This window comes from Dendrobium catenatum, unplaced genomic scaffold (assembly GCF_001605985.2).
Source record: "Dendrobium catenatum unplaced genomic scaffold, ASM160598v2 fragScaff_scaffold_1607, whole genome shotgun sequence".
Taxonomy (NCBI): Eukaryota; Viridiplantae; Streptophyta; class Magnoliopsida; order Asparagales; family Orchidaceae; genus Dendrobium; species Dendrobium catenatum.
The window spans coordinates 167942-174258 of record NW_021320069.1 but is presented as its reverse complement, the minus strand read 5'-3'; positions in this window follow the sequence as shown (position 1 = coordinate 174258).

Genomic DNA, 6317 nt, shown 5'->3' with positions numbered 1-6317 from the left:
TTGGCCTAGCCTAAAACTAGAGTTGGTTATCCTAGCAAATCATCTAAAGTGTGTGAGGTAGGTTGTGTGGTTTTGATATGTCCTAAGTAGGATATTTGATTAAAGTTGCTTAAGGTTTGATTGGTTGAAAGGCTTAAGGGATATTTAATTAAAATTTAAATCTTAATGACTTTGAATAAATTTTAGAATTAATTTTTAATTATTTGTTGAAAACCACCTTTGTTTCACACCGAGGCCGTGAAGTTTATTTCATCTTCCTTGGGGCTAAGCAAATAGCCTCTTAGGCCTGGGTTATCCAATGGTACCCGATATAGTTAAGTGTTTTGATTTGATTAAAGTTTGAAGGTTAATATATTTTAATTAAGAGTATTTGATTATTGATTTTAAGGTTAATTAAGGGTTTCTGGAGTTTTAGAACAATTTTGAATTTTTAGGAATTTTTGAATATTTTAATCATTTAATTAAAGGGTCGAAAGTTAACTTTTTAATAAAAAGTGTTTTCTAGACAATTAGCATTTTATTAAAATACTAGACATTAATAAAATCAGTTAGATAGTAAGTACACTAAAATTGGATTTTTCTACATTTTATTACAAATGTTTGAAGTTTTGAACTAGTTTTGACCTATGGTTAACCAAAAAGTTGACTTTTTGAATTTGATGAATTTCTGGACTTTTAATATTTTTAATAAATATTAGACATTATTATGAGTTGAATTCAAGTAAGTTTGGTCAATTTGGATTTTTCTTGAATTAGTTATGAAATTTTGAAGTTTTAGATTTAATCTTGATTTATTATATTTTCTGGAAGGTTTTAAGGCTTAATTAAAGCTTAAACTTAGGAAAATTGATTAAGGGCCTTAATGATTTCAAAAATTAGTAAGAAAATCCCCTGAGGCTGAGAATGTCACTGAGTTCAAGTGGTTCAAATTTCAAGTTCAAATGAGGTGTATCCTAATCACAATGAAATTTCTAAGTTCTCTAATCAAAGTCCTTAATTTTTGTCCTTAATGATGTCATTATGTTTAATGGGTTTAAATCAATGTTTGAACTACGCCTCAAACTTAACATATAAGTAAACACATACAATCAAACAAGTCCTTAGATCTAGGAGAGCCTAAACTAAGTGTGAGTGTGTGCTTTCTAAACATGCAAATATTGATAGTAATTAAGATAACAAAGTTTTGATTAGTGAATGATTAAAACCTAATCACTCACTAATCATTCCCCAATAACTTTCATTCACACATTCAATCCATGCTTAAAACTTCAAAGGAATCTCACAAAGCTTAAAGATTTAAATACATACATATCTAAAATAGATTTTTTAAAAAAAATACATAAGTATATATATATATATATATATATATATATATATATATGTTTTAAGCTGATGTATGTATGTTATTATTAATTTAAAATTATCACATATTTAAAAAAATTAAAATAACTTAAAATATAATTAATATTTCAAATTAATTATAATTCTAAATTAAAAAGTTTAATTTTCTAAAAATATTAATATAAAATAAGTATATATATATTTTATTTAAAATTAGTTTTATAATTTTTTTAAAATTTTTTTAACTAAAAATGATTTAAAAATGAATTTTAAATCATTTTTAGGAGTCTGGCGGTGGGATTAACACATGGCGGCACGGCGACGGTCAACCACGCGTCACTCGCAGGCGGCATCACGCATTTTCACTAATCCACGTAAGCGTGGATTAGTAGCCGTCGGATCGCTCGGGCTGACGAAACCTACCAGACGAGATTCAATCTCGCGGTCCGATCGTTGAGAAAGGTCGGACGATTAGATTTTGATCCTGTGGTCTCAAACAAATGGTCTGGATGCCATCGGATGGCCAATCAAACGTGAGATTAAATACACGGTTGAATCAGACCACGGGATGGCTTAATCCAGACCGTCGATCAAACAATCGACGGTCCAGAAAATGCACACCTGAACCAGGTTAACGAGAATGCCTGAATCTCGTTTTTTGGCTCGTTCTTTCTATCTAGCCAACCAAATGCAATGAAATTTTAAACCTAGATTCAATAGGTGAACAGAAATATTGGGGAACTATTTGAATGATTATATAAGCACTTAATGAAAAGCTAATTTAACCGAGGTGTCCTAAATTTGGTTTAGAGATTTACATTGATTTAAAGGATGGATTGAACCATTTATGGATTTGTTGCATTTGTAGGCTGTCCACGCTCCATTTTGATGAAGACACCTTGGCCTGAAATGCCTCAGATCAAGAGCTTCAAGCCTTGGACGGATTTGGCCCTTTGCTCGCCGGAAAGCTCGCCGTCGGTGGCTTTGACCGACTGATTTATGGTCAGGAGAGCTTTAGGGACCTCTGGAGAGCTCAAATAAAATGAGCTTTGGGGTTAGAATGGCTGGGATAGAGAGGGAACTAGGGATAGAATGGGGGCTCAACATAGGGTCCTATTCAATCATCTCCAAGCCAAAGGGACGATCTTGATCGACCTAGGGGCTATCTAGGATGCTTCCACGTGCCCTGAGAGTTGTTGGAAAGGCTGGGAGAAGGACAGTGAAGGACATCCTAGTTGGAAAGCTCCCTTGGTCCCCTCATGGACACATGGAACCTTGAGGGCCATTGGATCTGAATCCAAGGGCTGGATTGAGCTCAAGGAAGATTCTAGAGAGGGTCCTAACAGCTGGAGAGGGATTAAATGGGTTGGATTAGTTTAAGGAGTTTGTTTAATCACCCTTGGCTCATTTAAAACCTCTTGTTGACTGTTTGACTGGTCAATTAGTCAAACATTGGTGAGGTGGCAGTCAAGGGGAGTCTTGAATGCTGATTGGATTGATCTTAAGGCCCTAGGATAATGTATGTGAAGCTTGGAGAGAAATTTGACTACATTGACCCCTCCAAAAGCTCATGCTGACTGTTTGACCAGTCAACTAGGAATATTGACTTATTAGGTGGCATATGAGAGAGTGGAGAGGGTTTGAGGTCTAAAGATTGAAGCTTGAACGTATGGAAGAGAGTTTGAGTTGATTTGACCAAGTAGAATGGGTTGACCAAGTCAAGGTAAGGGTGATTTGAATTCAAAAGGATTTGAAAATATTTGAATCAACATTTGAGATAGATTTGAGGGTTTAAAGGATTTGATTTGATCGAATGGGTTAGAATAACCCATTTAGATCCTTAAGGAACACCTAGGTCAACCTAGGTTGACTGGGTCAACCAGAAGGACCCAAGAAGTGGGTTAGGGCTGGATAGGTTTGAAATGGTATTTGGAGTCTAGTGGGGGTGATTCCAGGGTCTGAAAAGGTCAAATTGGTCAAAATGCCCATTTTGACCTTTAAGGGCCTATTTGATCAACTTAGGTTGACTTGGTCAACTAGGCTAACCCAGGGTCTGGGTTTGGGTTGAATAGGTTTGGTTTGATGTTTGAAACTTGTTGGAAGTGGTTGCAAGCAATTTGGAGTTCGTTTGGCTTGAAATTGATGTTTGAATCTCATAGGGGTATTTTGGTCATATTGACCCCTGGTCGACTGGGGGTCAAAATGGGTCCACCAAAATGTAGTTTAATGTTCAATATGTCAGGATTAAGTGTTTGAAAGTGATTAGAGGCTTTGGAGAAGGCTCTAAAGTCAGGATCCACTAGGTGGTAGGTCAAGTGGCATAGGCCGTAAATATTTGAAGGTTTTACAGCCTTTGGATTTTGATTTAGTTTTTTTGGGTTAGAGACCTTAGAATGGGCTCAAATTTTGAGGGTAGACTTTAGAGACATGTCCCATCAGTATGCAACTGACAGACCCTGAATCAAAGGCCATTAGGTTGGGTTTCAAAGTGTTTGAAAGTTCATTGGAAAAGGCCTTTAGGACAAAGCCTTTGGACTTAGGATTTGAGTCTGGATTTCTGGATTTGAAATGGGTTTTGAGCATTGTTTTGAAAACCAGACCGGACCGGCCGGTTCGGTCCTATCTAAGAACCGGGCTAACAACAAACCGGCCAAAATCGGCTTCTTAGAATTATAAAATTTTTATGAATAAATTGTCATTATTATTATGTTAATTTTATTACTTTTAATTATACTATTATTTATTACGTCATCCGGTTCGACCCCGGTTCGACCGGTCAAACCAGTCAAACCATGAACCTCTCATTCTTCTGGTTCATTGTCTGGTCTGGTTTTCACAACCTTGGTTTTGAGTTTGAATGATTAATATTGAAGTATCCAAATCATCTACAATCATTTGGGTGATCATTAATGATTGGATAGGGTCGGAGCTAACTCACAGGTAGGATCATTATCTGAACTGAAGTTTGGGTTATGAACTGGACTAGAGTTTTGGATTTTGATTGAGGCTTGAATTGAATTTAGATCTGGATTGGCTTGAGGTCATGATTGATTTGAAGTTTGAATTGATTTGAGATCTAAATTAATCTCAAGGTCTGGAGTCTAGAAAAATCTTAGGACCTAGATGGATCTTAAGGCCTGGAGTTTGGAAGAATCCTAGGACCTAGAATAGATCTTAAGGTTTAGATCTAGGAGAATCCTAGGTTGATTGATCTGGAAGAATCCCAGGGTAAAGATAGATCCTAGGATTTAGAGTCTAGATTGATGTATGGTCAGGATTGATCTGGAGTCTGGGTGGGTCCCCAGTGACCTCATACAAAAATGAGGTCAACAACATCCATTTATAGCAACCTTCTAACGAATGAAAAGCTGAAATTCAAAATCCCCTATTGTTAAGATGATGAAATACATTTACCAGCTTCTTACATTTTGCAACAACATGCTCAATACCTTCTAAATCATTATAGCTTCTAGGAAATCCATTACTTCTTTGCAATCTTCTATAACATAAGAAATGATTTGTAGGAATAACTTTGCTGAAAACTCTCCACCATAAAACCTCCACCCGAGGATTAAGTTTGGCTTTCGTAATCCAATTCCAATATTGAACTTGATGGTTAGTTTGAAAAAAATCTATATGAAGCTCTATATGGGAGGAAATATAAGACGCCTTAGTCTTAGACAAAGGTAGGAGAAAGGTACCTGTTAGGGACATCTTTGATGGATGATGCTACAAAAAAGATATATCCAATTTGAGATAGATTCATAGCAGTGCAAGATAAATAAAAAAAGTAGTATGATTTAAAGAATTGTACTATGAAGTTTCTGATCGATAATTTTATGCATGCTATGGTTAGCCTGATGAAGAGTGTCAGTAGATTTGGAAGAACTAGTAAGTTAAGTCTAAGGTACATTAGACCTTTTTGAGGTTATTGAAAGGATTTACATTTCTACGTACATATTACTATTGACTGACCACATGTCTGATATATATAATATTTTTCATGTGTCTTCTTTAAGGAAGTGGATAAATGATTCTATAAATAGATTATTTGCTGAAGAATTTGATATACATCTCAATCGAAGTTACATAGAGGAACCATAGAGGATTCTAGCATATGATGTCAGGAAGATACATAATAAATGGATTCAAATGGTCAAGATAGGTATGTGCGGTTCCTCCTTTCTAAGTTTGGTTGGTAGATACCATTCTCTATTTTTTTATCTTAGATTTTTGGATAGTCTTAGCATTTTTGTATTCCTGTCCTATGTCTGTCTATTTTGTGGATTACGATAGTAAGAATATATAATATATACTTATGTGGATAAATAGGATGAAATGAAAACTTGTGGATGAGTAAATTTATGTATAATAGAAAAATTAGAAGTTTTGGTGCTTTTTATTCCAAAAGAAATATGATATTTCTCCAAATAAAAGATCTTGGTATATGCAATTTTGCTTTTATTCTGCGACCATCCAACACAGTGGGTCTTATCAAGTTATTTTGTGACACATATTCATATCTTTATTTCATTTAGACTCATTTTATACTTCAAGAAGTACATAATAAAAACAAAAAGGCTAACATTTGAAAATTTTATATATCTTGTCCAATATATTCTCTTTTTAGTATGTTAATTTCTCCAAACATTCTAAACCTCTACATAAGAATATATATTGAAATAAGTGTTGAGTTTAGTAAATAGGTTGTTAAACCTAAGTTAATGTCCCAAGGCTACCAAGAGGGGGGGGGGTGAATTGGTAGTTTAAAAATTTTAAGCCCTCTTTCAAAATGAATTAAACCGAAATGAAAATTTTCTTTTAAGTTTTTGTAGAAAGCGTTTTTCAACCAAAGAGTTTTTAAAGCTAAAAATAAAATGCGAAAAAGTAAAAATAGTAAAGTTAATGACACCAGATTTATAGTGGTTCGGTCTAAACCAGACCTACATCCACTCCCCAGAGGCACCCTCTGAGTA